Source organism: Amblyomma mixtum, chromosome 4, assembly GCF_055824585.1.
Source record: "Amblyomma mixtum isolate Tamu chromosome 4, ASM5582458v1, whole genome shotgun sequence".
Lineage (NCBI taxonomy): Eukaryota > Metazoa > Arthropoda > Arachnida > Ixodida > Ixodidae > Amblyomma > Amblyomma mixtum.
This window is the reverse complement of record NC_143015.1, coordinates 84,321,974-84,344,578: the sequence shown is the minus strand read 5'-3', so window position 1 is coordinate 84,344,578 and position 22,605 is coordinate 84,321,974. Positions and strand designations below refer to the sequence as shown.

Genomic DNA, 22,605 nt, shown 5'->3' with positions numbered 1-22,605 from the left:
AGGACCTTTGCAATAGTTCCTCACAGCATGGCCTCCTGCCTGCCTGCTTGGCTTGTGTTTAAATAACGCTAAAATAAAAAAAATTGCCGACGATTACGTTACTTCCCAATGCGAAACTTGAGTGGAGCTTATCAGCTGTTTCAGCTTTTCGATACATTCAGGCAAAGAATTCTAGCAAGGCATGTGTTTAGAATTACAGAGAACTTGTTATTTTTCACACATTTTCTTTCTTCAAGAAACACTCCACTAACAGTTCTTGTCATGAAGGAAGTTTCGTCACCACACAAATAGATGGATATATGCTTGACTTGCTGCTCTAATGCCTGGTTCTCAAAGACGAGGTCTGCACATGTATTTCGCGAGGTTATCACAGCCGTCGGGGGATGGGGAAGGGGGTGGGTGCTGCGTTACGAGCGAGAGGAACGGGATGTTCTCCCGCATAACCGGCGAGAAATTCTTGCTTGTCCTTATATGTACATTAAAATCCCCATCCAACCTGCTACCCTGGCAGGCGGCAGTTAATGGTTGATCGCGAGAGTTCGCTCACTGTTGTCAGCGCTAGCGCATGCAGCCCACATCTCTCTCTCTCTCATAACCCCACGTACCTATAAGCGCGATTCAGGCGTCCACTGATCCAGGGAGCCAGTTATGCGCACTTCTTTTCCTTGAAATGATCTCAGCGTAAAACGGTCTTAAAGCCAACACCTTTTAAGACAATGAACAGAGAGAGAGAGAGAGAAAAAAACTTTATTGTAAGAGGAATTCGGGGCACGCCCCAGGGTCCCCGCACGACCCCACTGCACTCAAGTGTTTATGTTCCTGAGGTCCATAACACTGGCAGCCCGGCCGGTGGCGATGGTCTGCACGGCCGGGTCCTCCGAGCGCAGCAGGGTCTCCCAGTCCTCCCAGGTCTTGAGGTTTGCTAGGTCCCGCGGGGGAGGGTCCGCCGGGCAGAGGGAAAGGATATGGAGGGAAGAAGCGACGGGTTCTGGGCATAGGGCGCATGCCGGAGTGAGGAAGGAGGGATGATAGTGGGCTAGGGTCAGGAGTGAGGGGAGAGAGTGTGTCTGTAGTCTGCGCCAGATTGTTTCTTGTTTGTTATCTAGGGAGGGATGGGGAGGGGGGGGTAGAGCTGGCGTGAGGCACTGTATGCCTGCGTCAGCTCGCTGAATGAGTGCATGCGCTCCTTCGTGAATCCCTGATCCGAGGCCACCTGAGCCCGGTTTAATGAATTTTGGGCTAAAAGGTTGGCTGCTTCGTTTCCGGGATTCCCGGAGTGCGCAGGTACCCATATCAGCTCCACTTGACGGGGTAGGGGTGCATCGGGCGAGTCCAGTATATCAAAAGCAGGGACATGGACTCGTCCTGGAGGAAAATTTAGAATCGCAGTTTTAAGGCGAAAGCCTCTAATGCCTCATGCTGTCGTTAGTAGCAGTGTCGGCAGCCGCGTAGACAGATATGTCCGCGTTTCGGCGTCACTGCTTAAAAGGAACTGCGTCGAGGCTGGGAATCGAACCAGGGCCTTTGCCATCTCAAGCGGAGACGTACCACTCCGCCGCGAAGGCTCAAGGTTTGAGCATGAATAAAGGCGCATCTAGTGAATGCATGGGTTTTATAAATAAAATAAAAGGAATAAAAATAAAAGTAAGAAAAGAAAAAGATAAAAACTATAAAAATAAAAAGTAAAAATGAAAATAAAATAAAAATAATGATAGGACAAATAAAAATAAAAAATAAGAAGGGACAAACAAAAATAAAATAGAAAATACCGAAAATAAAAAATAAATAAACAAGAAAACAAACCATGCGCCAGGAAACGCTTTCGCCTTGCAGCACTTTAGGGAGCCGAAGTGCCCCGGCGAACCTTCTTTCGTTGAATTCGGATCTTGCCTTTCTTCTCGCCTTATGTATATCTGGATGCATGTTTTTATTGCGAAAGCAATACTGCTAGCACTTTTCCGCCGTCGGTGGAGTTCGTTCCTTCGCTCCGGCGCACGACCACGTGACAGCGTGACGTCACGACAAGAGGAGAGCAGGGGCCCCAACTCATCTCTTCGGCCGTAGTCGTTCCTTCGCTCGGCGCGGCGGCTACCACGTGACGGCCTCCTTGGCCCGCCGCGTGAGGGCGCTCGCTAGGAGAGGATCTCCCCAAGTGAGGCGGCAATACAGGATAGCACAATAGAGAACAGCTTAGAACTGACTAGTCTTAACTGGGAAAAGGCGGAAGCGAACATTCCTAAAACCACATCTGCAGTGATAGACGAAATTGCAATTAAGCTGTTTAATGAAGTTTGCCTAAGAAGCAATTAGGCCCTGATAAAAGCATTGGAGACAGTCATAACAAATCAGCAAATTCCGCACAGCTGGAGACAGAGTAAAATGAATTTGATTTATAAAGGGAAATGAGATAAGATGAACATCAAATCCTTTCGTCTGATTACAATAACGTCTGTTATGTACAGGCTAGCAATGCAGACGGTGAAATTAAAAATGCAGTCATGGGTAGAAGGTAATCGGATACTCGGAGAACTTCAGAATGGGTTCAGAAGGGGTAGGCGTTTAGATGATAGCCTGTTCGTGCTTACCCAATGCATAGATATAACTAAGGCGGGAAATAGACCTCTGTTTTTAGCCTTTCTGGACATAAGCGGTGCATACGATAACGTGAACATGGAACTCCTGTGGAGCATATTGAAAGATTTAGGTATCGGTCATGAGGTAATTGAGTTTCTACAGGAAATCTACCGAGATAATGAATGTTGAAATTACACGGGAAGGGAAAAAAGTACCACAACTGTGGGGGTGCACAAAGGATTAAGGCAAGGTTGTCCTCTATCACCGCTGCTGTTCATGCTTTACTTGATAAATATGGAAAGAAGTCTAGAAGAAAGTAATCTAGGTTATAATCTGTCGTACAGATTAGGCGGAAATGTAGTTGAGCAGCGACTCCCGGGTTTAATGTATGCGGACGATATTGCACTGTTAGCAGATAGCTAGGAAGATTTACAAACTTTGGTTAATTGCTGTGGAGACGAAGAAGACGCTCTAGGATTCAGTTTTAGCGCAACTAAATCAGGTGTGATGATTTTTAACGATACAACTGACCAGGTGCTAACAATACAAGGCAACGAAATACCTAAAATGGCTGAATACAAATACCTCGGGATATAGTTAAACGAAGGGCAGATATACACGGAAAAGCACGAACAGGATCTTAGGGCAAAATGACGAAAAGATGCCGGGATAATGAACATAGGGCATTATGGGAGTACAACAAGTATGAAGTACTAAGAGGTATTTGGAAAGGAATAATGGTGCCGGGACTTACTTTCGGCAATGCGGTTCTGTGCTTAAGGGCAGAAGTTCAGTAGAGATTAGACGTAAATCAGAGAGCTGTTGGAAGATTAGCACTAGGTGCCCACGGCAAAACCACAAACGAGGCAGTACAAGGGGTTATGAGTTGGGCATCGTTCGAAGCACGGGAAGCTAAGAGTAAAATACTATATGAAGAACGCCTGAGGAAATTGGACGATAACAGGTGGGCAGCTAAGGTATTTAAATATTTATACACAAAGAGCGTTGACTCACAGTGGCAGAAAAGAACTAGAAAACTAACCAGTAAGTATGCCGGTCATGAGGATGGAGAAAGAAAGAGCATTAAACGACAGGTTAAAAACGCGGAAGTTAAAAATTGAATGAATGCAATGGAAAAGAAACATAACATAGAACTATATCGATACTGGAAAAGGGAGATCAGGAAAGAATTTTTCTATGATAAGAGGCAGTGCCCTACTTTTTGAAGCTAGGTCAGGCAGCTAAGGTATCTAAATATTTATACACAAACAGCGTTGACTCACAGTGGCGGAAAAGAACTAGAAGACTAACCAGTAAGTATGCCGGTCATGAGGATGGAGAAAGAAAGAGCATTAAACGACAGGTTAAAAACGCGGAAGTTAAAAATTGAATGAATGCAATGGAAAAGATACATAGCATAGAACTATATCGATACTGGAAAAGGGAGATCAGGAAAGAATTTTTCTAGGATAAGAGGCAGTGCCCTACTTTTTGAAGCTAGGTCAGGCAGCTAAGGTATCTAAATATTTATACACAAACAGCGTTGACTCACAATGGCGGAAAAGAACTAGAAGGCTAACCAGTAAGTATGCCGGTCATGAGGATGGAGAAAGAAAGAGCATTAAACGACAGGTTAAAAACGCGGAAGTTAAAAATTGAATGAATGCAATGGAAAAGAAACATAGCATAGAACTATATCGATACTGGAAAAGGGAGATCAGGAAAGAATTTTTCTAGGATAAGAGGCAGTGCCCTACTTTTTGAAGCTAGGTCAGGCAGCTAAGGTATTTAAATATTTATACACAAAGAGCGTTGACTCACAGTGGCGGAAAAGAACTAGAAGACTAACCAGTAAGTATGCTGGTCATGAGGATGGAGAAAGAAAGAGCATTAAACGACAGGTTAAAAAGGCGGAAGTTAAAAATTGAATGAATGCAATGGAAAAGAAATATAGCATAGAACTATATCGATACTGGAAAAGGGAGATCAGGAAAGAATTTTTCTATGATAAGAGGCAGTGCCCTACTTTTTGAAGCTAGGTCAGGCAGCTAAGGTATTTAAATATTTATACACAAAGAGCGTTGACTCACAGTGGCGGAAAAGAACTAGAAGACTAACCAGTAAGTATGCCGGTCATGAGGATGGAGAAAGAAAGAGCATTAAACGACAGGTTAAAAACGCGGAAGTTAAAAATTGAATGAATGCAATGGAAAAGAAACATAGCATAGAACTATATCGATACTGGAAAAGGGAGATCAGGAAAGAATTTTTCTATGATAAGAGGCAGTGCCCTACTTTTTGAAGCTAGGTCAGGCAGGTAAGGTATTTAAATATTTATACACAAAGAGCGTTGACTCACAGTGGCGGAAAAGAACTAGAAGACTAACCAGTAAGTATGCCGGTCATGAGGATGGAGAAAGAAAGAGCATTAAACGACAGGTTAAAAACGCGGAAGTTAAAAATTGAATGAATGCAATGGAAAAGAAACATAGAATAGAACTATATCGATACTGGAAAAGGGAGATCAGGAAAGAATTTTTCTATGATAAGAGGCAGTGCCCTACTTTTTGAAGCTAGGTCAGGCAGCTAAGGTATTTAAATATTTATACACAAAGAGCGTTGACTCACAGTGGCGGAAAAGAACTAGAAGACTAACCAGTAAGTATGCCGGTCATGAAGATGGAGAAAGAAAGAGCATTAAACGACAGGTTAAAAACGCGGAAGTTAAAAATTGAATGAATGCAATGGAAAAGAAACATAGTATAGAACTATATCGATACTGGAAAAGGGAGATCAGGAAAGAATTTTTCTAGGATAAGAGGCAGTGCCCTACGTTTTGAAGCTAGGTCAGGCAGCTAAGGTATTTAAATATTTATACACAAAGAGCGTTGACTCACAGTGGCGGAAAAGAACTAGAAGACTAACCAGTAAGTACGCCGGTCATGAGGATGGAGAAAGAAAGAGCATTAAACGACAGGTTAAAAACGCGGAAGTTAAAAATTGAATGAATGCAATGGAAAAGAAACATAGTATAGAACTATATCGATACTGGAAAAGGGAGATCAGGAAAGAATTTTTCTATGATAAGAGGCAGTGCCCTACTTTTTGAAGCTAGGTCAAGGTGTCTTAGAACGCGCAGCTACAAAAAGAAATTTAACGAAGAAGTTGACATATGTGCAGTGTGTGGTAGATCTGTGGAAACATTTGAACACCTCGTAATCAAATGTGATGGTATCCATCCGGATGTCGATGCAGGCGCAGTCACTCTTCCTGAGGCCCTAGGGTTTAAAGATAACAATGGTCATGTAAATAAATTTGCAGTGGAAGTTAGGAAAAAGCGATTGTAGGATTGGTGGCTGAAAAGCAGAGATGTGGCATAAGTTTAGAATTGTCGGAAACCGTAGGTAAAGATGATGGCGATTCTTAATGAGAATTGCCAACGCAGGAAACGAAAAAATAATTAAGAAAGAAAAGCTGAGCATGGTGGCAATTGCCACCACCCCGTTTCAAAAGGAGGCGCTCCTATCCATCCATCCATAAACGGGGCGCCGCAGGCGCACTCCGCTTAGTCATGTCTGAGGAGTTTTACAAGGTGTCGCTGGAGCGACGTGCTGCGCGCAAACGGCGGCGCCGTGCCGAGGAGACAGATAAAGAAAGGCAAAAGTAGTTGGCTAAGCAACGCGCCTATGCCGCAGAATGGCAAACCCGGCGGCGTTATACAAGTTCAGTGAGCGAGAGTAGTTTCATGGACTCTCTGAATGCCGAAGAATCGTCGTGTTCATTGGAATAAACAAACAGTCGAAACCATGTTGTGTCCAGAGTAAATCCTGTAGTTGCACAAAAGGCGAAGCCATGCCAAACCACCAGCAGAGCCAAGAGCAGCCAGGGAGCTATTGCTTTCGCAATCACTCAGGCTTAACCAGAGCTAAGCCACAGCTAATTTTTTTGGAATCGAACTGATCTCAGTGATCTTCCTGATTTCATTTGGAACGCTCGCTGTGCTACTGATTTCTTTTAAAGCGTCCCTCATGCCCAGCAACCGCAGCGTGTTTCTGCCTGTTTCGGACAGCATCAGTCTTGTTTTCTGCGCGAGAAGGTGGGCCTCGATATGCTCCTGTACTGTGTTGTTTATGCACAGTTTAAGGAATTTCTCTGTCGAAGTGTTGACCGGCAGTCCGAGAGCGCATTTGTATGCTTTTCTAAGAATTGCCTCTAACTGCTCTTTTTCTTGCTCGAGCGGTGTTTGGTAGGGGACGCCGTATAAGATCCTACTGGCCACGAGGGCCTGTACTAGCCTACATGTGTCTTCCTCCTTCATACCTCTTCTTCTGTTGGAAATTCTTGCAATCATCCTGGCGATCTGTGCTGTGGGATTTGCTAGCTGTCTGATCGTGTGATCAATACGACGGTTGCTTGGGATCCACATGCCGAGGATCCTAACTTTCGATACTTCCGGAGCCTTAGTTTCCCCTATGTAGATATCTACGGAGTTTTGCAGATCATACCCTTTTCTGTAGACTCTGAGCACCTCGGATTTTTCAGGGAAGCATGCAAGTCCACAGTGTCGGGCGTATGCGTTGACCGTGTCGGCTGCTCGCTGAAGAAGCTCTTGTTTTTCTCCTAAGGATCCCCTTGTCACCCAGATTGTGATATGATCTGCGTAGATGGCATGTCTGATTCCTTCAATTTCTTCGAGCGCCCTTCCTAAACCAATCATTGCAATATTAAAAAAAGCATAGGTGATAGCACAGAGCCTTGCGGTGTTCCTTTTTCGGGGGTGTTGAAGGTGTCAGTACTGATGCCTCCTGTTTCAATGGTAGTGGTTCGATTAGTCAGAAAGGCTTTCACATAGTTTAATATTCTCTGCCCGCAACCCAGTTTGCTGAGCCCCTCCAGCATAGCCCTGTGACTGACGTTGTCGAAGGCTGCTTTAAGTATATGGGTTGAGATCGAGAGCTAGCAAGATGTTTTCTCCATATTTTGGGACAGTAGTAAGCACCTCCTCCTTGATCTGCAGGAGAACGTCTTGTGTTAAGTATTTTCGAAATCCAAACAGTGTGTGCGGCATGAGTTCATTGTCCTCGAACACTATTCCAAGCATGATGCTAAGATTTTCCAGGTTAAGTACACACACTGATTACTCGACAGCGATTCGATCCAAACACTCAGCCCAAAGGTTCCTGTTTGCCGTGCGAGATACCGCGCCGTCATGCACTGGCTCAGTTTGGAATATTTGCGCATCAAAATAGCCTGCATCCCGCAGATGCCCGGAGGAATGCACAGCCCCCATTTCGTTTGTCACATAGCGGAGGATTGTTATCTTTGAATCTGGTTAATGGAGAAGGAAAAAGTACTCGCAACGCTAAAGACGTGGATACGCATGACCATATCACTGCAAGGAAAAAATTCTGAGCAGATCGCAAATGAACATGAAAATTGTTTTTTCAGGAGAGGAAATGACAAACTGTCTCACATATCTCCGTGGACAACCGAACCGCGCCGTAAGGGAAGGGATAAAGGAGGGAGTGTAAGAAGAAATGAAGAAAGAGGTGCCGTAGTGGAGGGCTCTGGAAAATGGCAGTGGCTTAGCTCAGCTAGGCCAGGATATACTCAGCGAGAACAGTTTCGTCTGCTGGCATTTCGCCAACATGACACGTGTGTAGTGTTCGCGGGTTCCGGCAAGGAAGAAGCGATACGAAGACTGCGTAGTACTTCATTGGGCAACAGCTGAGATGCTTTCTCCCGCGGCGCTGGTTGGTTGGTTGCGACTGAGAGAAGGATGAAAAGGAAAAGTGCATGGGCCTGCCAACTGGCTCAAGCGGAGCCACTAAAGCTGCCACGTAAAGATAGAAGAGAGTTGAAAGATAAGAGGACAGAGTAAAAGAGAGAGAAAGACGCGCGTCGCAACAACCGCGTCCACCGGAACGGACGCTGGCTGAAAAAACAGATACACGGCCGCAGCCCGAAAGGCAGATTCACACGACGGTCGTTCGCCCGCGGCCCGCGCACTGCGTGTTCATGCGTCAGCACTTTGAGAGGCGCGCTGTCGGCCGCCATCCATCCATCCATCCATCCATCCATCCATCCATCCATCCATCCATCCATCCATCCATCCATCCATCCATCCATCCATCCATCCATCCATCCGTCCGTCCGTCCGTCCGTCCGTCCGTCCATCCGTCCGTCCGTCCATCCGTCCGTCAGTCCATCCGTCCGTCCGTCCGTCCGTCCGTCCATCCATCCATCCATCCATCCATCCATCCATCCATCCATCCATCCATCCATCCATCCATCCATCCATCCATCCATCCATCCATCCATCCATCCATCCATCCATCCATCCATCCATCCAGCGCGCCTCTCAAAGTGCTGGCGCATGACCACGTAGTGCGCGGACCGCGGGCGAACGGACCGTCGTGTGAATCGGCCTCCGAATGCCTCCACTCCTCACCCCCCCCTCCCCCCTCCGCGGCGCTCATATAGATGCTCGCTTTTGTATGAGCCACTGCTGACGTCACTTGGCGCATCATCATGCGTCGCACTCGGCCCACACAAAACGCCGGCACGTGTCTCACTCGGCTCGCCCCAGTAAGAATGAGGGGCTACGGCCGCTTCACTGTTTTTTATTGCGAAAGCAATACTACTCGCACTTTCAAGCCTTCGCGTGACCCGGCCGCAGTTACGTTTGACCTTTAGCGGAGTGAATATTGGCGACCAACACGCTCCTTCAGATAGCCCGGCTGCAGTTACGCCGCGCCGCGCACCTGTGGCGCTGTGATGATGGTGATAGCAACTTCTTTCCACCGATGTAGGAGGCCCCCTACTCCCCGTCCCTGGCACGCAGGCCTAGTGGGCGGGGGACGGGACCTCCGCGACTAAAGACTGGCGAAGATACATTGCCTCTTCGCGGCTGCAGCCGCCAGGCGGACAGCTCGTTTCTGGTCGGCGGGGACCTCGCTTCGCAGAAGGGCCTCCCAGGCTGCTCTACTCTTAATATTGTCCGCAGCACCCAGGGATCCAGGGCATCGCCAATTATATGATCGAGGGTCCCCCTCGCTCCGCAGGTCTTACATTTGTCATCTTTTTTATCGTCTAACGTGGTTTGAAATAACGAGACGGGGTTAACGAAATTTCCGGCCTGTAATCGTCGCCAGTCGATGGCCTCTGTATTGGTTAAGTTTGGATCTGGTGGTGGCCTTAGACGCCTGCCTAACCGTTACCGGGGACGGATGTGTGTGCTGGGACCCAAATTAAGGTGATTTTGCGATCAATTTTGGCTGCGGACAGTATTCGAGCCATACTGCCGCTGTGACGTCATACCAGCTGTAGATTATGGGCGACCAACTCGCTCCTAAGACCTAAAAAGCCAACAGGCTTTGGTTCAACGGACGCGGGCGGCGTTGCTTGCCAATGGGGCACCGGAATAGGGGCTCCACCCAGTATTGTAAGGGGAAAGGGCCAATAGGGTCCTACCCCAATCATCTTTCTGTAAAAAACTTAATTTCCCATAAATGTTTTTCACCACCACCACCAGAGAGCCCGGCTGCAGTTACGGTGTGTGTTTGCCGCGCTGCGCACCTGTGGCGCTACTGCCGCTGTGACGTCTTACCAGCTGTAGATTATGTTATCTTTCTCTCAGTCGCAACAACATCAAAAACAAAATATAAAAAAATACGCGGCGACGTCGGACGCGGTTGTTGCGACGCGCGTCTTTCCTCGCTTTTTCTCTTTCCTTTTATCTTTCAACTCTCTTCTATCTGCACGTGGCAGCGGTGTTGTTGTTGTTGTCCTCTAAATAATGGCGCGTACCCACTGCGGGGGATTGGCCAAGACACAGGCGGCAACTTATAGGTGCTCAAAATGTTAAACAAGAAAATAATGATGGAAAAAAATAAAATAATAATGATAATAATACTAATTAGAAAATAAATGAAAGAAATTCAGATGTGTAGCTCGGCTTGAGCCAGTCGGCAGGCCTTTTCACCTTCCTTTTCATCCTTCTCTCAGTCGCCGCGGTGGCTCAGTGGTTATGGTGCTCGGCTGCTGACCCGAAAGACGCGGGTTCGATCCCGGCCGCGGCGGTTGAATTTCTTTGGAGGAGAAATTCTAGAGGCCCGTGTACTGTGCGATGTCAGTGCACGTTAAATAACCCCAGGTGGTCGAAATTTCCGGAGCCCTCCACTACGGCGTCTCTCATAGCCTTAGTCGCTTTGGGACGTTAAACCCCATAAACCAAACCAAACCAATCAGTCGCAACAACTACTCGGCTCGCCCAGAACGCCGGCACGCGTCTCACTCGGCTCGCCCAGAACGCCGGCACGCGTCAACGTGACGACCACAGTGGCAGGCGCCATGCGAGGACGGAGGCACTGACCCGCCACTATGGAAACAAACACGGAATCTTCTACGTGGACGCCTCCGGCCCTCACCATGGGGGGTGGTACACGGCCGCAGTCGTCCACCAAAACGTCGTGGTGAACGGCCTAACGTTCCGAGCTCAAGACATAACATATGCGGAGGAGGTCGCCATTGCGCTAGCCGCCGCAGACCAGGACTCGCGAGTCATCATTACCGACTCGAGAGGGGCCTGCAGAAGTGTTCAACAGGGATACATTCCTTTCCTTGCGTATCGTATCCTTCAAAATAGCGACTACCTCGGGGCCCCCGCGTCTCGAACGATCGTATGGGCTCATGCTCACATGGGCCTCAAAGGCAATGAAACGGCAGATGCCGCCGTCCGCGCGCTCTCTCCGGGCAACGCCTTGAGACCCTTGCGAAACGGATCCTTAACAAAATCCGGCCATCACTTTTTGTCAAATTACTGAATTATACCACTTCGGCCACGCAATTTATCCTAAGTCCTTTAAGGGCCTTACAAAGACGGAGAAACGCACACTCCTCCGTCTTTACACGAAAACACTGCTGTGCTCGCAAGTTTTAAGGCACTTTGATCCTGCATGTACAGGAAAGTGCCCGTACTGTGACATCTTCCACATGGTATGGGCATGTCAGTCAACCCCGAACTTCGCCCCAAAACCCAACACCACCCGGGAGGACTGGGAGGCAGCCCTGCTCGGCTGCTCCGACCTGGTGAGCCAGAAGGCCCTGGTCGAGCGCGCCCGAGCCGCAGCGGTCGCCAATGGGCTCCTGTACTGAGGAGCACGCCTAGTGGTTGTGAGAGGTGTCCCTTTCTGGGATACCTCAAACTCCCTCCCTATTATGTAACAATAATAAAGTTTTTCAGATAGACAGAATGACATTTCGGTAGCGACATCGCATTTCGGCTGGCGAAGCGAGCGGAGGCGACTGCAACGACGAGGCGCGCGGTGTGACGTCATACCAAACGGCGGCGGCGGCTCCGCGGCGAGGCGCGCGGTGTGACGTCATGCCAGTTGGCGCGGCGAGTACGCTGCGTGCTCCAGCTGCGGCGGTTGCTAGGCAACGGCTCAATGTGGTCTCTGTGCCTCCTCGGAGCACCGCTACAGCGAAATCGCAAGTTCGTGACCAATGTAGCTTTCGCTACAAAATGGCGGCTGTTTACGTCGCTGTATACGCGGACGGCCGCGCGAGCAACGGCGGAGTTTTGACGTGCGGTTCCAGCGGTTTTGACGTGCGGGACGAGCGGTTTCGACATAGGAAGAAGACTGCACAATGGCTGTGCGACGAACTTGCCGTTGAACTGGGAGGTGTGCGGGAGAGTGCGCTGTCAGTGGAGCGGCAAGTGCTGTGCGCGCTGAGCTTCTTCGCCGCCGGTGGGTTTCAAGGCACCGTAGGAAATGAAGCAAACGCAGGCGTAGCCCAAGCGACTGTATGCAAGTGTTTGCGGCGGTTTCCGGAGACCACTGTCAAAATTGTCACAGAAGGTGCGCGCTTTCCGGCGGGGCCCCGAAGACAAGGCGGCGGCGAAGGAGGGCTTCCATCGCTTAAACTTTCGCCACCGCAGTATCCACAGCGGCGTCGGGTCATCCGAGCATTATCCGAGCGGAAGGGCAACAACACCAACACAAACATCGAATGCTTAACCCGAAGCGGGCGGCATCAGTTGGTTACGGGGCAGAAGAGTGATTGCTGGCACAGTACAGTGACCGGTCGTGCTGGCTCTCATTTCCAGCACTCAGATTCCCAGCAGCTGCACCGGTCTCCTCCCGTATGTCGGAAGTTGCTGCAGGGTGATTATTCATGGTCACCTGGCATTTTCTAAACAAAAATAAATAAAACCACGCATCTCCCTTAAGAGCACATTTGCCATCGATAGCAGGCGCCGACCGAGAACACTGGCTAGGCGGGGTCACACTGGGAAGTTGCGGAAGTCCGCGACAGGTTTAAATCGATTTGTTATGCTCCCTCCCCGCTTTACAAGGGCTTTGGAAACCGTAACTAATTGACCGAAATCGGTCGCGCGACGTTTGCGTCTAGCCAATGTGAACTCGCCTTAAAGTTGCCTTCGTCGATTTTTGAGCCGAGCGCTCCTTGCAAATTGATCTTGGCAGACCCGTAGCAATCACTGCCTTCAAACAGATTTTTCCGCGCACTTAAGACGTCCGCACAGTACCTTGGTTCTACATAATGTGCAAAAAAAAAAGGACAGCCGTCGAATCAGCTCTTTTTTTTTTCCGGCCGCCATGTTTACGATGGTTGAATATATGCGCGGATAGATAACGCTGAATCCTATGAATCGGACGGCAGCTCACGCCACCTAGCCGGCGCTTTTCCTCCGTCAGCGCACTCTCGCGCAGAGCATACTCAATTGCAAAACTGAGGACGCTTCTTGTGTTGCTTCATGTTGTTGCGTTCGAAACATAGTTTGTTCCAAAATAAAACATTCTTCATTTTATTCATTTCATGTTTTCAGCAAAACGTTTATATACGGTCCCTTATCGTGCAAATAAATGCTTCCGGGGTGGAGCCCTGCTACTAGCCACCGCAACCTCGCTGATAATTGGTTGATTCCGCGGTCAGCGTCTCGCGGTGTTGTCATTTTGACGTCACGCTCTCAAAATTAAGAGAAAAACTGAGAGAGAGAGAGAGCGAGAGAGAGAGAAACTTTATTTGAAGAGGAATTCAGGGCACGCCCCAGGGTCCCCGCACGACCCCACTGCACTCAAGTGTTTATGTTCCTGAGGTCCATAACACTGGCAGCACGGCCGGTGGCGATGGTCTGCACGGCCGGGTCCTCCGAGCGCAGCAGGGTCTCCCAGTCCTCCCAGGTCTTGAGGTTCTCTAGGTCCCGCGGGGGAGGGTCCGCCGGGCAGAGGGAAAGGATGTGGAGGGAAGAAGCGAAGGGTGCTGGGCATAGCGCTCATGCCGGAGTGGGGAAGGAGGGATGATGTCCTCAGCCGTGTGCTGTACACTACCCCATACTTACAACTATCCAGAAAAACTGAGAGAAACTCGTAATCGCGACCCAGATACGTGCATGAACTGAGCTGGCCCTTGTCGTAGCCCCTGGCAGGGCACTACGGTGTCTTCGGTGCCAACAACTCGGGCATATTCGACGCGAGTGTCGCGCCCCCAAGTGCGACCTGTGCAGGCGTCTCGGGCACACGGCCGTCAGTTGTACGAAGACTTACAGGGTGAATCACACTTGGAGGGAACACGGCTCCGCGTGGCCACGCACCTGCGGAGTGTCACTGCATCTAACAAGTTCATGAATCAATGCAAAGTGGTGCACGAGAAGAGGGACCTCGACGTGGTGCTTCCTGTCATCCACCCCTTTGTACAAGTTTCCCACTGGCTTGGTCGGAATAGTGCTCCGCCTGTGCGCAGCCACGCGGAGCCGTGTTCCCGCTAAGTTTGATTAACCCTGTAAAGGTGTCCACAGACTTAACACGAATGACTGAAAGCGCGGCTTGGACAGCCACCAGCGCCACGAAGCGATAGTCATCAGGTGCGAGATAATGTTGGTATGTTTACGGCGGCTGATAGCTGGTGCGCAGCTCGCTTTGACTGCTTTTCGCCTGTGCCCGATTGCCGCTTCGCGCTCGTTTAGGGGGCGTTTTTTCTCTTCTTAGTTGCAAATGGGGCCTCTAGGGCCCGGCAGCGTGTGTTGCAGTTCTCTTATCTCGGGAACCCGAAATTGCGCGCTAAGCAGCTTCAGCTTGCGCGCACTGCGAGTTTGGTCCGAAGACTGCCGATCTAACAAATTAAACGTTATGAGCAGTGTGTGCGCTGCTTGAAGTTTCGGCATGGTTAGGTGAACTGGACAACGCACCACTCTGCTCATAACATCTATTTTGTTAGCTCAGCAGCCTAGGAATCGCACTCTTAAGGCGCCCGAGCTAAGGCAGCTTAGGACGCAATTTTGGGTTCCAGCGATAAGAAAACTGCAACGCGCTGGCCGGGCGTGCGAAGCCGCATCGGCAAGGAAAACGCGGTGAAACGTCCCAACGAGCGCGCTGTCTGCGCGGCAATCGGACACAGGCGAAACGCAGTCAAAGCGAGCTCCGCACCAGCTATAGCCAGCCACCGGGAAAGTACCGGCAGCATTATCTCGCATCCGATATGACTACCGCTTCGCGGCGCTAGCGGCAGTCCAAGCGACGCTCTCCGTCATTGTGTGTTAAGTCTGTGGACACCTGTAAGCTGTATTCACCGCGACGACATTCGGCGAAAAATTGGAACTTACTGTGGACGAGGTAGAGGCGGAGGAAAGCTTAGTTCCTGAGGCAACCGTGAACTTTTTTCATGTAACTACAGCACTGAAAAGGCATTGAAAGAGAACATGGTGCCAACTCCGGCTTCAAAAGGGGGCCCATCGATGAGAAGATGGCTGGCTGAAAGACAAAGCCTTGTCTAAGACGTGACTGGGCAAACTGGAGAAAGCAAGGTGAGTTAGAATAGCAACAACGAAGGCAGAGACAGAGCCTTCATGGACATCGTGGAAGCTAGCGAGAGCAGTGCAGCCGGGAAGAGACCACGCGATGCATTCGAGTCGGAGCAGAGCACCGCGGTGCAAGCAGAACCACTCCCCAAAGTGCCACATGGCATGGGACTGAGGCTTTGCGTAAAGCCAAGCGTCATGGAAGATGTGAACAGGGCGGACAATGCGCCCACTTGACAATGCATGCAGTGTGTGTGCTGCAGCCCGTGGACTGCAGAATGACGGCCGCTGACACAACGGCAGCAATGTCTGGTGAGCGCTTGACGGCCCTTTTTCCTTTGCCTTCCGAATGGCACTACAAAGAGCGGTTCACTTTGCCACTATTAATGTGTGTGACCCCGCCTCCAGGCGAAGGCAGTGTCAGCTATGCAGGCGATTTAAGGAGCATGACCTTGATATTATTTCCGTGTAAGAGACTAAGGTGGACAGCGATGAAGGTACCGACCGAATGGTGTTACCTTTCCTTTCAGAAGACTTTGCGAGCCTTTTTATTTCTGCGATGCCAGAGCTTAAGGAGGACATCTCAGGCGCTTAGCATGAAGTCATCGAATAGGCCTACGCGAAAAAAAAGGCGGCCACGCAAATTTAGAGAGGCGCACACTGTCCTTATACCAAATTCTGATGACCTTAAGGAGCTCCTGTCGGTACCATACTGCCGGTCAATTAGCTTAATGAATGCTGACTAAGATATTCATGCAGATTTTGGCAAAAAGGATGGAAGCTGTCAATCAAACTGGTGGGGCCACATCAGATCTGCGGCATAAAAGGCCGTACAGTTATGACGAACATACACGTGGTCAGAAGTGCATGAGAAATCTGTAACGCCTTCTCAGGACGAGCCGCATTGCTGCAACATGACTTGCAGAAGGCTTTCGATCGCATCTCATATGAAGTCTGGTTTTGTATTTTGGAACGCGTGAAAATTGGCTCTGTATGCTTGATTGGCTTGAGGATGGCGTATTCTGGCGACGTCATGCGAATAATTGTTAACAAGGCTGTTAGCGATAATATAGTGATTGTTAGCTCTGTGCGTCAGAGCCATCCGCTATCACCACTGTTTTTTGGAATTCAATTAGAACCCTTGTGCACAGCGATTATTGCAAACCCAAGAATACATGAATTTCGACTTGAATCAAGAGAAGTGAAAATGTTTGCCTATGCTGATGTTGTGGCGGTGCTCTGCAATTACCGTGAAAGTCAGTGAGTGCAATTCTCAAGCTGGCTAAGTCCTTTTGCACCCAAACCGGTAGTGTTTATAACTGGGAAAAGAGCGCTGGATTCTGGCGCGGGCACTGGGACGCAATTCCAGTAGGGTGTGATGGCGTGCAGGGGTCACCTTTGCCGACCAAATATCTAGGAGCGCTATTGGAAGTCTACAGAGGGACGAAAGGATACTGGTACATGGAAACAGCAAAAATAAAAGCAAAAAAACGTTAGAGATCAGTGCGGTGACCCGCATTGGGAGAATGCGATAGCATTGACGCCTCTTCCACACTCGTCGCCTCTCTTCACTTCACTTGCGACTCTTTGCCCCTCGTTGCTTCACTTGGGACTCCTTGTCTCTGCTTCCCTTAGTACTATTTGCCTCCCTTGCTTCATTGGGGATTCTTTGCCTCTCTTTGCTTCACTTAAAACTCCTTGTCTCTCTTTGCTGTACTTTGAGACTTTTGACCCTGGTGGTTGTCTTTCATACCTTTGATGCGTCCTCTTGCCTTTATGTTAATTGTTTTTATTATGCTTATTTGTGTGAATTGATACTTTTCAATGTGTTCTTAACTATTTTTGATGTTTTTCCGGTTTCTTTCGTACTATTTTACCGTCTTCTTGCTAAATAGACGTCCAAGCCTGTTGAGACGTCGAAGCGCTTTTTTGTCTTTCGTTTGTTTTCCCGCATTTTTTTCCCCATTACTTATCATTCTTTTTTACTTTTACATCAATTAAGACTTTCTAAACCTGGTTTACTCTTAATTAACCTGTTTTTTTTTTCATTTTATACTCTTTTGATGTCTGAGACTGTTTTGACGTGCTTCCACTACGTCTACGTCCATGGTTTTGATTGCCTCTAATTACTTTACATCAACCAAAACTTCTTTGCTTAATTAATTGATATTAATGAATTACTTTTTAATCTATTTCAAAACGTCAACCAGCTTGGTTGCGTATTTTCCTACAATTTCGGCGTCCACGGCTGTTTTGATGACCATCCGCTATATCGACATCTGGGACTATTTCGACGTCTAATCGACTTTTTAGCCTCTAATTAACTAATTACCTCACATCAGCCAAATTTGACGCGCAGCGACGTTTTATCATCCCCTATCAGACACAATCATTCTTTTACTCCTAACTCTTCCTCGAACGACGCAATGGCTGCGGACATGTTTTGCGTTCACTTTCTGTGGACACGAAACCGCGAACGCGGCCAAGAAATCCTTTCGCATTAAAAAAGACCGCATGGGGTAGTCGTGAACTCTCAATGTTCGCGCGGGCGACAGTGTGTAATCTGTTCTTGGTGTCGAACATATGGTTGGCATGTTTTGTGAGTGCTCTGTATGGCGCGTGTCAATGTGCAGAAGCTTCACAGAGTGTTCGCGGCGTTTGTATGGAAATTAGCGTGGGAACGGACTGATCGCACGAATTCATTCCGTTCTGTTCGAGCCAGAGGTGTAGGCTTGTCCCATTTGTTTATCTGACAATTTGTGTCATGTTTTCTTTTCCTTCGCGACCAGAAGAACTTTTTTTTTTCCGCACTGCCATCCAGCTACGTTTGTGCAACGACATGCCAGGTTTTGTGGTGTCCTCAAACAATTACATGTGCGGCCGCATTACAGGCTTCCTTCGTGAAGTTGTGCTGGCAGCTGAAATTCGGAGCTCGCGTTTTTCAAAACAGTATCTGTCTACTGTAAAACGGGAAAACAATGTATAAAGATCTTTTTGATATATTGATGCCGATGCCAATGTACAGAACGCTGTTTAGTTCTGGCCTTGGACAGGATGTACTATCACGGGTTAATGAGCGTGAGGCCGGAAGCTAAGGAATTTTTTTACCCTACCAGTAAAACAGCGACTAGCTGATAAAGGCCTATATGTCCCATGGACAATGAACTGTTTATTGTGCAAACAACCCGAAACTGTTGAGCACGTGTTCATAGGCTGTTTGGACGGTGTGTTCCACTGGGACATACTCTTACGTACCTTGAAGAAAGACCTGCCCATTAGAAGTTATAGAATCCGTTTATTGCCAATCGAACGCGCAGACGGTATTCAGCACGATATGCTCATGCCTCTGGCACTGCATAGTATATGGAAGACACGAACAGCGTTTAGCCACGCGGACCATGATAAAGGTCCTGTCCGGGAAAAGTTCAGAGCGAGTTTTGACTTCATTAGAAAGGCGTACAGAACACAACCTGAATCCACTGAATGGTTGCCTGTTCTAGATAATCTGTGCAATATGAAGAAGTTTCAAAGGATGCACGCCATGCGCAGGACCTACCGGCATGTTTTTTTAACATTGTCACATGTGTTTGATTGTCCTGCATGAGCAAGACAGGAAATAAAGGAAAAAAAAATAGGGTAAGCTATGTGGTCGAGCATTCGAATACAGAACGAGAGGTGCCCGGTGCAAACCCGGATGCAACGTTATTCGTACTTTTTTTTGCTCATTGTGACTTTCCGGCCTCTTTCTTCTCCAGCGAGGTTTTAAAATCACTGCTTTCAACCTGGGGCATAGCTCAGGTTGACTGCACTAGACTGCATGTCCAGAGGTCCACGGATAGAACCCGACGTTCCGCTTCAAAGTGCATTCTTTTTTCGCTCACCATCATATTTATGGGCAATCTCCATCAAGCTCCGCTTAAAGGGTATGACGTGATAGCGTAGTGGGGTAGCGCCCATATATTCGGCGATGGCAATTCTCTACTTAACATTCATGCGTCTCTGTGAGTCGTCATACAGCTTCTGCGGCAGTGGTGCAGCGGTTAAGCGATGCGCCACCTGTCCCGCGATCGCAGGTGCTCCTACCGCTGGGGCTTTCCAGAATCAGAATCAGATTATTGTAATAAATAGAAAAGATAAGATGACAAAATTATACAGGAGGAGGTCCCGCAGTCAGGTTGCTCTCTTCCCGAGGAACCTCTCGCACCAGTCATTAATTTACCTGCCACCTGCCACGGTGCGAAGTTTGCTAGCAATCCGGTGGGCAGGTTGTGATTACGTCACAAGGTCACGTGACCTAGGTGGTCCGGCGGACTCCTAGGTTTCTCTGGGGAATTTGCATCGGTTTTTCGCTCATGGTCAGCGACGCCGACGATGACAACGGATTCTGCGACACGAGCGCCTTAACGGTATCGCGTTAATAGACATCTTTAGCATACCGTGTACCGTGTTACCGGTACCGGTACCAGAGTACCGGGCGCCCGCGCGCAACCAATGCGCATGCGCAGATCGCCCTTGTCGGCGCCAGATGGCGCCACGTACCCGGCAGCTGCGCGCGCGCGTGTAGCATCGGGACCAATCAGCGCGGCCTCAGCGGCGGTGGCCGGGCACCCGGTACTCCGGTACCGGTAACGGTAATACGGTACACAGTATGCTAAAGGTGTCTAATAAAAGTCACCGAGTAAATGCAAAGGATGATTATTTTGAAGTAATTGACTTGAAGGCCGGTAAAAAACTTCTGCGTAAAAGGTGCTTCGGTGCAAATGTTTCAGTCAGCTGTTTTCCGAAGTGATCTACAACTTTTACTTCGACAACTCGTTCCTAAAAAAACATAATTATACTTAGCTAATAATGCTGAACTAAATAATTAACTTCGAAGAGCGAAAAAATACTGCACATTAGGTCACGCGAGTCTAAACAACTCTCAGTTGGTTTTACGCGGCCAGGACATCCGTGTTTTTTATAACCTTGCCTACATTTATGTGGTAGACCTAGTATAGCCTGTATAACTGGCGCGTTGTGATGACATCAAAAGCTCACCCGACCGGGGTGGTAGGTGGCCTACCTGTTAAGAAGACGCACCTCAAGCACCTTAGCGTAACAATGATTAATGATGAAAAAACTAGCGTATAACCATACCCTGCTAGCGCACATATTCACATTTGGTATAACTATGCAAATCGGCACCTGTTTTTCTGCTTTGATAGTCTTTTGGCATTAAAGCTGTAATTGGTGCAAATACATGTGCGATAACGATTCATTTCAAGAAACTATAACTACCATTCCAGCATCACTCAGATCAAAACCCATCTTTCAATGTGGTCTTTAGCCACACGCCGTGACATTGCTCTCAACACTATTCCGCAAGTTTATTCACCTAATATATCATGTCGGCTTCACTTTGATGTTTTATTTCGCTTGTCTAAAGATGGCACAATCACCTCAGCCTCACAAGGATATGCGGCGACACATTAACTTTTAATTCCTCGGCACTTTCTCGAGTTATCAGATCATGGAATGATTTGCCAGATCACATTGCTTCACTCTCTCATCCAGTTATGTTTCATCACCAACTCACTGCGCATTTTAGTGAAACGATCCTTTAACATACCTTCAGTCACGTCTTTTAATATCGTTTTTGCTTTGTTGCAGCCGTTAAGTGTCATTTTGATGCAATTACTGTACTTATGTTTTTCGGTGATGCTGTGTACCTTTTTTTCATATTTCTTTGTCATACTTTGCTCAGCATATCATGTATTGAACTCTATTACCACTTGTTTGATTACGCGCTGATAACATGAACTACGAGTATTTCATAGTGTTTCGTTGTTGTGCTTTGGCATTTATTGCGTATCTGTTTTTCTTAATTTCCGGTTGTTGAGTTTATTACTCGGTTCTTTTGTCATGTGTACAAGAAATTTTGCTATGTACTAAATTTTTTTTTCACATTGTTCGACCTATTCTGTTAGAAAGTGTTCAAAATGTGACGCTCCGTTACACAATGCCTGATGGGCCTGTAAGATACTTCAAACAAATAAATATCCCGGGCCATGCTCTGGCTCCCGGGCTGGAAAAACACGCACGCAACACGCAGGGTTCGGCACCAGCCAAGCTGGGTCATGTGCGCAGTATTTATTTTCGTGCATCTATGACGTCCCCAGGCGCCGCAGCAACAACGTCATCTCGTCATACCCATCCGCTCTTTATTAAGAGACCCAAAAAAGTGTTAAGGACAGTAACGAAGAACAAATAGTCCTATCCTGTTGCTTCCAAGCAAAACAGGAGTGCCGGATGCTGCAGGCTCTGAGGATCTTCAACAGGATCTTGCCCAGAACTGGAGTGGTCAAGGTCATCTGGAGTTAGCTGCCTTTCGAGGCTTGCAGCAAGCTCCGGAGCTACGGGGATGCTCGAAACTTGGGTGTTGGAACAGTATTCTTGTTGCGGCTTGCGGAGACGAGCGAGATGTGTTAAAAGCTGTCAATCTTCCAGTAGTATGGAAGACTTGCACTGTTCGTTGGCGACAGCAGGTAGGCAAGATGGACCGGACGGAAGTTCATTGCGAACACGAGGTCTCCACGTTCGCCCAAAAGCCCAATTTTCTGTTTTTAGCTGTTTCAGTAGGACCTTAGCCCTGAGGCTTGGCTGTAGCAAGTCCAGCGCTGTCTTCATTCCGGCCCAACAACATCTCCGACGGGCAGCAACCCGTGGTCTCATGAGGCGTTGACCTTTACGCCAAAAGCGCGCGGGCAATTTGAGCGCGAAGATCTCCACGGCCAGCCTTCCGCAACTTGTTTCTAACGGTTTGAACCGCACGGTGAGCCGCACCGTTAGACGCTCAATGATTGTTCACAGGCATCTGTGACCATGGTTTCTTTGGGAATGGCCAGGATGTGACAAGCACCGGTCGAGCCGTTCTTAGGTGTTCCTGGCAAATGTGGCACACTTGCACAACTTCCGCTAGATCATTATCCAATTACCTTGATCTCGTCACTTCGCCCGAGATTTTGTTTCCTTACCTACAAGAGGCGCGTGTAACGTAGTTTGTTATATGCACCGAATTTAAAGTTGTGTATTCTACTCGTCAGATCGCTTCACACGCGTAGCACTCGACCTTGTTGGTCTCTTTGTGGCCGTAATGATTGCAGCGCTTCCGAAAATTACGTCAAACCTGATTAAGGCTGTGAATTGGGTGAGTTGGTAATGATCCATCGTGA

The 22,605-nt window shown here is 48.3% G+C and overlaps 1 pseudogene; it reads left to right on the top strand.

Annotated features, from left to right (window-relative positions):
* Positions 1-383: 383 nt before the first annotated feature.
* Positions 384-11,730, top strand: LOC149347252 (uncharacterized; annotated as a pseudogene).
* The last annotated feature ends 10,875 nt before the right edge of the window (positions 11,731-22,605 follow it).